The sequence below is a fragment of the Capricornis sumatraensis genome, chromosome 3 (genome assembly GCF_032405125.1).
Source record: "Capricornis sumatraensis isolate serow.1 chromosome 3, serow.2, whole genome shotgun sequence".
In the NCBI taxonomy this organism is placed as follows: domain Eukaryota; kingdom Metazoa; phylum Chordata; class Mammalia; order Artiodactyla; family Bovidae; genus Capricornis; species Capricornis sumatraensis.
Window position 1 is genome coordinate 165,538,146 of NC_091071.1, and position 11,657 is coordinate 165,549,802.

General features: G+C 45.2%; 1 pseudogene; it reads right to left on the reverse strand.

Moving 5' to 3' along the window:
- Positions 1-5,661: 5,661 nt before the first annotated feature.
- Positions 5,662-6,824, reverse strand: LOC138076848 (large ribosomal subunit protein eL6-like; annotated as a pseudogene).
- Positions 6,825-11,657: the final 4,833 nt, after the last annotated feature.

The following is an 11,657-nucleotide window of genomic DNA, read 5'->3' on the forward strand; positions in this document are numbered from 1 at the left end:
TCTCCAGTGATTTTGGAGCCCCCAAAAATAGTCTGACACTGTTTCCACTGTTTCCCCATCTATTTGCCATGAAGAGATGGGACCGGATGCCATGATCTTTGTTTTCTGAATATTGAGATTTAAGCCAACTTTTTCGCTCTCCTATTTCACTTTCATCAAGAAGCTTTTTAGCTCTTCACTTTCTGCCATAAGGGTGGTGTCATCTGCATATCTGAGGTTATTGATATTTCTCTCGGCAATCTTGATTCCAGCTTGTGCTTCTTCCAGCCCAGTGTTTCTCATGATGTACTCTGCATAGAAGTTAAACAAGCAGGGTGACAATATACAGCCTTGAAGTACTCCTTTTCCTATTTGGAACCAGTCTGTTGTTCCATGTCCAGTTCTAACTGTTGCTTCCTGACCTGCATACAGATTTCTCAAGAGGCAGGTTAGGTGGTCTGGTATTCCCATCTCTTTCAGAATTTTCCACAGTTTATTGTGATCCACACAGTCAAAGGCTTTGGCATAGTCAATAAAGCAGAAATAGATGTTTTTCTGGAACTCTCTTGCTTTTTCCATGATCCAGTGGATGTTGGCAATTTGATCTCTGGTTCCTCTGCCTTTTCTAAAACCAGCTTGAACATCAGGAAGTTCTCAGTTCACGTATTGCTGAAGCCTGGCTTGGAGAATTTTGAGCATTACTTTACTAGTGTGTGAAATGAGTGCAATTGTGCGGTAGTTTGAGCATTCTTTGGCATTGCCTTTCTTTGGGACTGCAATGAAAACCGACCTTTTCCAGTCCTGTGGCCACTGCTGAGTTTTCCAAACTTGCTGGCATATTGAGTGCAGCACTTTCACAGCATCATCTTTCAGGATTTGAAACAGCTCAACTGGAATTCCATCACCTCCACTAGCTTTGTTCTTAGTGATGCTTTCTAAGGCCCACTTGACTTCACATTCCAAGATGTGTGGCTCTAGATGAGTGATCACACCATCGTGATTATCTGGGTCGTGAAGATCTTTTCTGTACAGTTCTGCTGTGTATTCTTGCCACCTCTTCTTAATATCTTCTGCTTCTGTTAGGTCCATGCTATTTCTGTCCTTTATCAAGCCCATCTTTGCATGACATGTTCCCTTGGGTATCTCTAAATTTCTTGAAAAGATCTCTAGTCTTTCCCATTCTGTTCTTTTCCTCTATTTCTTTGCATTGGTCGCTGAAGAACGCTTTCTTATCTCTTCTTGCTATTCTTTGGAACTCTGCATTCAGATGCTTATATCTTTCCTTTTCTCCTTTGCTTTTCACCTCTCTTCTTTTCACAGCTATTAGTAAGGCCTCCCGAGGCAGCCATTTTGCTTTTTTGCATTTCTTTTCCATGGGGATGGTCTTGATCCCTGTCTCCTGTACAATGTCACGAACCTCAGTCCATAGTTCATCAGGCAATCTAGCTATCAGATCTAGGCCCTTAAATCTATTTCTCACTTCCACTGTATAATCATAAGGGATTTGATTTAGGTCTTACCTGAATGGCCTAGCCGTTTTCCCTACTTTCTTCAATTTCAGTCTGAATTTGGTAATAAGGAGTTCATGATCTGAGCCACAGTCAGCTCCTGGTCTTGTTTTTGTTGACTGTATAGAGCTTCTCCATCTTTGGCTGCAGAGAATATAATGAATCTGATTTCAGTGTTGACCATCTGGTGATGTCCATGTGTAGAGTCTTCTCTTGTGTTGTTGGAAGAGGGTGTTTGCTATGACCAGTGCATTTTCTTGGCAAAACTCTGTTAGTCTTTGCCCTGCTTCATTCCGCATTCCAAGGCCAAATTTGCCTGTTATTCCAGGTGTTTCTTGACTTCCTACTTTTGCATTCCAGCCCCCTATAATGAAAAGGACATCTTTTGGGGGTGTTAGTTCTAAAAGGTCTTGTAGGTCTTCATAGAACCGTTCAACTTCAGCTTCTTCAGCGTTACTGGTTGGGGCATAGACTTGGTAACTGTGATATTGAATGGTTTGCACTGGAGACAAACAGAGATCATTCTGTCGTTTTTGAGATTGCATCCAAGTACTGCATTTCGGACTCTCTTGTTGACCATGATGGCTACTCCATTTCTTCTGAGGGATTCCTGCCCGCAGTAGTAGATATAATGGTCATCTGAGTTAAATTCATCCATTCCAGTCCATTTTAGTTTGCTGATTCCTAGAATGTCGACGTTCACCCTTGTCATCTCTTGTTTGACCACTTCCAATTTGCCTTGATTCATGAACCTGACATTCCAGGTTCCTATGCAATATTGCTCTTTACAGCATCGGATCTTGCTTCTATCACCAGTCACATCCACAACTGGGTATTGTTTTTGCTTTGGCTCCATCCCTTCATTCTTTCTGGAGTTATTTCTCCACTGATCTCCAGTAGCATATTGGGCACCTAATGACCTAGGGAGTTCCTCTTTTGGTATCCTATCATTTTGCCTTTTCATACTGTTCATGGAGTTCTCAAGGCAAGAATACTGAAGTGGCTTGCCATTCCGTTCTCCAGTGGACCACATAGGAACCTGGAATGTCAGGTCCATGAATCAAGGCAAATTGGAAGTGGTCAAACAAGAGACGGCAAGAGTGAACGTCAACATTCTAGGAATCAGTGAACTACAATGGACTGGAATGGGTGAATTAACTCAGATGATCATTATATCTACTACTGTGGGCAGGAATCCCTCAGAAGAAATGGAGTAGCCATCATTGTCAACAAAAGAGTCTGAAATGCAGTACTTGGATGCAATCTCAAAAATGACAGAATAATTTCTGTTCATCTCCAAGGCAAACCATTCAATATCACAGTTATCCAAGTCTATGCCCCAACCAGTAACGCTGAAGAAGCTGAAGTTGAACAGTTCTATGAAGACCTACAAGACCTTTTAGAACTAACACCCCAAAAAGATGTCCTTTTCATTATTGGGGACTGCAATGCAAAAGTAGGAAGTCAAGAAACACCTGGAATAACAGGCAAATTTGCCCTTGGAATGCGGAATGAAGCAGGGCAAAGACTAATAGAGTTTTGCCAAAAAAATGCACTGGTCATAGCAAACACCTTCTTCCAACAACACAAGAGAAGACTCTACACATGGACATCACCAGATGGTTAACACCGAAGTCAGATTGATTATATTCTCTGCAGCCAACGATGGGGAAGCTCTATACAGTCAGCACAAACAAGACCAGGAGCTGACTGTGGCTCAGATCATGAACTCCTATTGCCAAATTCAGACTTAACTTGAGGAAAGTAGGGAAAATCGCTAGACCATTCAGGTATGACCTAAATCAAATCCCTTATGATTATACAGTGGAAGTGAGAAATAGATTTAAGGCCTGGATCTGATAGATAGAGTGCCTGATGAACTACGGACTGAGGTTCGTGACATTGTACAGAAGACAGGGATCAAGACCATCCCCACGGAAAAGAAATGCAAAAAAGCAAAATGACTGTCTGGGGAGGCCTTACAAATAGCTGTGAAAAGAAGAGAGGTGAAAAGCAAGGGAGAAAAGGAAAGATATAAGCATCTGAATGCAGAGTTCCAAAGAATAGCAAGGAGAGATAAGAAAGCCTTCATTAGCGACCAATGCAAAGAAATAGAGGAAAAGAACAGAATGGGAAAGGCTAGAGATCACTTCAAGAAAATCAGAGATACCAAGGGAACATTTCATGCAAAGATGGGCTTGATAAAGGACAGAAATGATATGGACCTAACAGAAGCAGAAGATATTAAGAAGAGGTAGTAAGAATACACAGAAGAACTGTACAGAAAAGATCTTCATGACCCAGATAATCACGATGGTGTGATCACTCACCTAGAGCCAGACATCCTGGAATGTGAAGTCAAGTGGGCCTTAGAAAGCATCACTATGAACAAAGCTAGTGGAGGTGATGGAATTCCAGTTGAGCTGTTTCAAATCCTGAAAGATGATGCTGTGAAAGTGCTGCACTCAATATGCCAGCAAATTTGGAAAACTCAGCAGTGGCCACAGGACTGGAAAAGGTCAGTTTTCATTCCAGTCCCAAAGAAAGGCAATGCCAAAGAAGGCTCAAACTACCGCACAATTGCACTCATCTCACACACTAGTAAAGTAATGCTCAAAATTCTCCAAGCCAGGCTTCAGCAATACATGAACCGTGAACTCCCTGATGTTCAAGCTGGTTTTAGAAAAGGCAGAGGAACCAGAGATCAAATTGCCAACATCCACTGGATCATGGAAAAAGCAAGAGAGTTCCAGAAAAACATCTATTTCTGCTTTATTGACTATGCCAAAGCCTTTGACTGTGTGGATCACAATAAACTGTGGAAAATTCTGAAAGAGATGGGAATACCAGACCACCTAACCTGCCTCTTGAGAAACCTATATGCAGGTCAGGAAGCAACAGTTAGAACTGGACATGGAACAACAGACTGGTTCTAAATAGGAAAAGGAGTACGTCAAGGCTGTATATTGTCACCCTGCTTGTTTAACTTATATGCAGAGTACATCATGAGAAACGCTGGACTGGAAGAAACACAAGCTGGAATCAAAATTGCTGGGAGAAATATCAATAACCTCAGATATGCAGATGACACCACCCTTATAAGAGAAAGTGAAGAAGAACTAAAGAGCCTCTTGATGCAAATGAAAGAGGAGAGTGAAAAAGTTGGCTTAAAGCTCAACATTCAGAAAACTAAGATCATGGCATCTGGTCCCATCACTTCATGGCGAATAGATGGGGTAACAATGGAAACAGTGACAGACTTTATTTTTGGGGGCTCCAAAATCACTGCAGATGATGGCTGCAGCCATGGAATTAACGACACTCCTTGGAAGAAAAGTTATGACAAACCTAGACAGCATATTAAAAAGCAGAGACAATATTTTGCCAACAAAGGTCCATGTAGTCAAAGCTTTGGCTTTTCCAGTAGTCATGTAAGGATGTGACAGTTGGACTATAAAGAAAGCTGAGCACCAAAGAATTGATGCTTTTGAACTATGGTGTTGGAGAGGACTCTTGAGAGTCCCTTGAACAACAGGGAGATCCAACCAGTCCATCCTAGAAGAAATCAGTTCTGAATATTCATTGGAAGGACTGATGCTCAAGCTGAAATTCCAATAGTTTGGCCACTTGATGTGAAGAACTCACTCATTGGAAAAGACCCTGATGCTGGGAAAGATTGAAGGCAGCAGGAGAAGGGGATAACAGAGGATGAGCTAGTTGGATGGCATCACCGAGTGAATTGACATGAGTTTGAGTAAGCTCAGGAAGTTGGTGATGGACAAGGAAGCCTGGCATGCTTTAGTCCATGAGGTTGCAAAGAGTTGGACACAACTGAGTGACTGAACTGAACTGATGGCCGTTCTATTTTTAGAGTTTTAAGACACCTCCACACCTTTTTCCTCAGTGGCTGCACCAATTTACATTTCCACTCACAGTATATGAGGAGTCCCTTCTTTGTAATTTATGTTTTGGCCACAGTGGGTGGCTTGTGGGATCCTAGTTCCCTGATCAGGTATAAAAACTGGGCTGTTGGCAGTGAGAGCATGGAGCCCTAACCACTGGACCACCAAGGGAATTTCCCTAGAGTTCCCTTCTTTCTACATCCTCACCGACATTTGTTATTTATGATTTTTTTTAATGGACCAGTTATTTAATTAGGTTCTTCATAAGAAGTTTAGAACACTATTTTGCAAGGATGAATTCTATTTGTGAGAGCAAACACAGAGTAGAAATAGCCTTGGAGCTGAGGAACAGCTTTGATTCTTTGAAGAATCCGTGAGTCCACAGCTTTCTGATCACCCTGGCACTGCTCTGTAATTTTATACTTCTTTCTCTCCCCATCGAAGATCTCACCTTCCTGGTGCCTGGCTTACATAGTTTTTTTTCTTTTTTGGCCACGCCACTGGGCTTGCAGGATCTTACTTTCCTGACCACGGATCAAACCAGTGCCCCCTGCAGCAGACATGTGGAGTTCTAACGACCGGGTAGCCAGGGAAGTCCCCTTCTTCTTGAAGTAAACATCAGTGAGGTGTTCTGGGGCCTTCACACCACTGATATCCAGTTTAGTGGAGGTGGCAATGACAAATGTTGTTCTATACCCAGGAACTCGATTGAGGGGAAAGACCGAGTCACAAGTAGCAAGCCATTGTTCACCTGTTTCAGGGAAACAACCGTCTCACCTTTGTGGCACTCAGTGAGGATGCTCAGAATGGGCCCAGGAGAGATGCTAGCATGCAGTTTTCTCATATGTTACTGAAGGGTTTTTGCCAAGACTCAACAGCTTTCCAGGCCCATCTTCAGTAGGATAATACCTAGGCATTTTGTGAAATTCAATCACTAGGGAAACACCATTCTTGGGCTTCCCTGGTGTCTCAGATGATAAAGAATCTGCCTGCAATTCAAGAGACCCAGGTTCAATCCCTGGGGCAGGAAGATCCCCTAGAGAAGGGGATGGCAACCCATTTCAGTATACTTGCCTGGAGAATCCTATGGACAGAGGAGCCTGGCAGGCCCCAGTGCATGGGGTTGCAGAGTCTAACAGGCCTGAAGCAATTTAGCACGCACACACATTCTCGTCACCGCCAACTGGTTTTGTGACAGTAGCAAGAACCTTCAGCTGCTTTTTCTTTTCAGCTTGGATTTAGCTGCTGAATACTTCCTTTTGTACAAGGCCTTTCTGGAATTCATAGCCGATTGGGAGTATCTGCCAATTCCTCTGACCAGGACAGGATTTCAGCGGCACTTCTTAACCTTTTTAGCTTTGCCATCAGAATCAGCCTTCTTTGTTTCAGGTTTTTTCTCCTTCGTATCTGGCTTCTCAGCCTTTTCACCTGCCATCTTTCAAGATGGGAAAGAGCTACTTGTGGTCTTTTTGATGGCAGTTGTTCTGACAGGTGTGAAGTGATATTTCATTGTGGTTTTAATTTGCATTTCTCCAGTTATTAATGATGGTTAGCATCTTTTTCACATGCCTGTTGGCCATCTGTAGGTCTTTCCTGGAAAAATGTCTATTTAGGTCTTCTGTCCATTTTCAATTTTTTTTTTATGTTGAGTTGTATGAGTTATTTATATATTTTATATGTTTATACATTTATATACTCCTTATTGATAATATCATTAGCAAATATTTCCTCTGATTCAGCTGATTGCCTTTTTGTTCTGTTGATAGTTTCCTTTGCAAAAGCTTTTATGTCTAACTAGGTTCCATTTGTTTATTTCTGCCTTCATTTCCTTTGCTTTAGGAGACAGAGTGATGATAATATTGCTATGATTTATGTCAGTGTTCTGCCTATGTTTTCTTCAAGGAGTTTTATGGCTTCCAGTCTTACATTTAGGTCTTTAATCCATTTTGAGTTTATTTTTGCATATGATGTGAGAAAATACTCTAACTTCATTCTTTTACATGTAACCGTTCAGTTTTTCCTATTGCCTATTTACTGAAGAGATTTTCTTTCTTCCCTTGTATACCCTTGCCTCCACTGTTATACGTTCAGTTCAGTTCAGTCGCTCAGTCGTGTCCGACTCTTTGTGACCCCATGAATCGCAGCACGCCAGGCCTCCCTGTCCATCACCAACCCCCGGACTTCACTCAGACTCACGTTCATCGAGTCCGTGATGCCATCCAGCCATCTCATCCTCTGTTGTCCCCTTCTCCTTCTGCCCCCAATCCCTCCCAGCATCAGACTCTTTTCCAATGAGTCAACTCTTCGCATGAGGTGGCCAAAGTACTGGAGTTTCAGCTTTAGCATCATTCCTTCCAAAGAAATCCCAGGGCTGATCTCCTTCAGAATGGACTGGTTGAATCTCCTCCAAGGGACGCTCAAGAGTCTTCTCCAACACCACAGTTCAAAAGCATCAATTCTTTGGCGCTCAGCCTTCTTCACAGTCCAACTCTCACATCCATACATGACTACTGGAAAAACCATAGCCTTGACTAGACGGACCTTAGTCGGCAAAGTAATGTCTCTGCTTTTCAATATGCTGTATAGGTTGGTCATAATTTTTCTTCCATGGAGTAAGCGTCTTTTAATTTCATGGCTGCAGTCACCATCTACAGTGATTTTGGAGCCCAAAAAAATAAAGTCTGACACTATTTCCCCATCTATTTCCCATGAAGTGATGGGACTGGATGCCATGATCTTCATTTTGTGAATGTGGAGCTTTAAGCCAACTTTTTCACTCTCCTCTTTCACCTTCATCAAGAGGCTTTTTAGTTCCTCTTCACTTTCTGCCATAAGGGTGGTTATACGTTAGTGAAAGTGAAGTCGCTCAGTCATGTCCAACTCTTTGCGATCCCATGGACTGTATAGTCTACTAGGATTCTCTGTCCATGGGATTTTCCAGGCAAGAGTACTGGAGTAGATTGCCGTTTCCTTCTCCAGGGGATCTTCCTGGCCCAGGGAACGAACCCAGATCTCCTGCATTGCAGGCAGACGCTTTTACCCTCTGAGCCACCAGGGAAGCCCATGTGCAGGTTTATTTCTAGGCTCTCTATACTGTTCTGTTAACCTATGTCTCTGTTTTTATGCCGGTACCATGCTGTTTTGGTTACTGTGGCTTTGTAATAGTTCACCACATCTTCTGATTCCAGTTTTGAGTTGTGATTTAAAAAGAGGGTCTCCTCAGAACTTCCCTGGCTTGGGTTTGGTCACCGGTTGGGGAACTAGGATCCCATATGCCATATGGCACAGCCAAGAAAATTAAGAAAGAAGGAATATCTCCCCAAATTCTCTGCCAAGGACTTATCATCCCTAGGTCTAGTTCTTACGTTAGTGGTCTCAGCAGGAAGCAAAGGACCGTTCAAAGCATTTGCCAGAAGAAGGTTTGTTTTTTTTTTTTAAATTAGTTTATTTGGAAGGATAATTGCTTTACAGAATTTTGTTGTTTAGAAGAAGGTTTAATGAAGGAGCTATTTACAGAGGTGTGGGCACAAACAGTGAACCGCCCTGGGGCTCACAACAGTGGAATCTAGTCACTAGTCTCAGGGCCTGAAGAGGTAAGGGAGGGAGCCTTGTTAACGAACCTGGCCAGACTCATATCCATGGTCGCTGGCCACTCAACAGAAGCTGTGTCTTTTACTGGAGGAACATAGTACCTGCCAAAATCATATCATCACTGACTCAACGGACATGAGCAAACTCCGGGAGAGAGAGAAGGACAGGGAAACCTGGATGGCTGCAGTCCATGGGGTTGCAATGTGTTGGACACAACTTAGCAATTGAACAATGAAAAAAAATAACAGTATTATAAATATCCTGGTCTCACTCTCCTCCTTCCCTCTGATCCTCTGGCAATGTCTCCTACTAGCCAAACTTCACCTGAAACCATAAGGCAAGGAGGCCAAGGTCAGCGAGAGTCAGCCCCTGGACACAGGGCAGGGCAGAGAAGCACAGAGAATTCAGGGTAGGCAAAGAGTAGGCAGCCAGGAGGTTTCTCCTCTCTTTGTGAACTCAGCTTTGTGGAGGGGCTGAGAGGCAGAGGGCTGTGGTTGTCTCTCCAAGCAGCCTGACACCGTAACACACCCTTGTCCTCTCCAAGGCCCAAGTTACTTCGACCAGGAGGCTGTTTCCAGGCCTGGAGTAAATCTCTCCCATCCCTGGCTTCCTCAGTTCCCAGTGACTCGCCTATCACTCAGCTCAGTGATTTGGCATTATTCTCTGTAGGGGTTTGTCTCCCCAGGGTACAGTTCTAGCATCCTCTTCACTGTGAGCTCTTTGCAGGCAGGGCCCTGGGCCAAAGAAGGCCATTTGCTCTGACACAGGGCCCAGTCCAGGACAAGTGCCTATGTTTGCTGAGTGAATGGAGTCCTGTGGCCTCACCCACCTCCCTCTGCCTTGGTGTACACAGCCTGGGCACATGTGTGTATCTGTTTCCTTGAGTTCAAAGGGACTCTTTGGTGGCAAGTGTCCCTGACCTGGCACACAACAGGCATCAAATGTTGCCTGAACTGGCCTAGGGAGGATTATCCTTCTTTCCTTCATTCATTCAATAAGTTTTTGAGATTTTACATGTACTGTGCTGGCCCTGGGGACACAGAAGTGTTCTTCCTGCCTTCCATTCTAGTGGGGGAAGCAGAAAAGGAAGGAATGGAAAATGAACAATATTATTAAAGACTGCAGTATAATAAACAGGGTGACGGGACACACGGTACATGGATGGACATTTATGTAGGGGATGGGCATAAGGCCTTTCTGAGGCGATGATATGTAAGCTGAGACCTGAAGATTAGTGAATGTGAAGAGCTGGAAGGGTATTCCAGGCAGAGGGAACAGCAAAAACAAAGAGCTAGAGGTGTTTCTGGGACCCCAGGGGATTCAGTGTTTCAGCCTGAAGAAGCGCTTAGGGGGAGGTTGAGACAGGTTAAGGAATCAGTGCTGAGGGGCTGCCTGGAGCCAGGTCCTGCACTGAGGGCTGGAGGGGAAGGGACAGTCCTCAGCGCCACCCTTTCTGCCTGTTGCCTAGCGCCACACTAAACAGTGCTGCTGGCAGGCCTTCCCCGGGCTCCCTCAGCTCCCCTCGGACTGGCAGCGGCTGTCAAATGACCAGCCCCGGAGGCCTTGCCAACCTCCTCCCCTGGAATATTTTTGAGGTAAGTCAGAAAATGACCAGCAGCCTCCAAAACCTGACTTTTTCTTGTGCATACCTTACAAGGGTATATTTGGCTGCCCTGGGTGTTAATCCCCCACCCCCTTGCACTAGACAGAGATATAAATATACCACACCAGGCAGCACACTCAGAAACATGGATTAATGACCATATACTCGGGGGCCCTAGTCACACTCAGAAGACACGCCATAGAGCTGCTGTGAGCACCCCCTCCCACACCTACACACTTCAGTCCCCAGTCTCTCTCAGGCACACAACCACACACACAACTATATAGATGCCCCACAACACAGTCACAACAGCCAGCCTCGCAGACACTCCACAACCAGCACCATCACCACTCGCATAATCCCTCCCCCTGATCACAGTCACCTACCCACATACCCCCTTCACAGACGTGCACCCCACAGTCATCAGTCACATGTGGACACAACAGTTCCACAGTCTCCCTCTCCACACAGTGCACACACAATCATGTTGCATGCACACAGCCAGCAGGCCTACAGATCACAACACACTGGCCCACAAGTGGTTCCACACGGCCGCCCCACCCCCACCCCTTACTCAAGGCCTCTCTGATTAAACACATCCAGCCCCTCCGCTTGTTATAGTGCCTGGCATTCTTCTGCGATTGAGTCAAAGACCTCCCCAGACAGAGGGGCTAAGTGGAAACGAAAGCATCAGGAGGAAGCATGCCAGAGGCCCAGGTCTGGGAAGGGGCCTGGCCACTTCCCGCTCAGGGACCCAGACAGCCTTTAGTGTGGAATTTGATCTTGACCCTGGCGGGGCTAAGGACCTGGGGGAGGGGTCACGCCTAGGAGTGGACAGAAGCGGGGTGCGGGGGGTGGGTGATGACAGGTGGAACAAGCGGAGAGGCCCCTTAACCCTCGCGGCGTGGGAGGGGGGAACAGGAAGTGAGGTTACATATGGACTCAACCCTCCCACGTGGTCCTCCCACCGCCCTGCCCCAGGCTCCCGACTGTCCCCAAACGCACGGGGTGTGGCGTTGTCCCCCCTCCTCCTCCCAGCCCTGGGCGACAGCTGCGGGTGCACAGTGCTCAGGC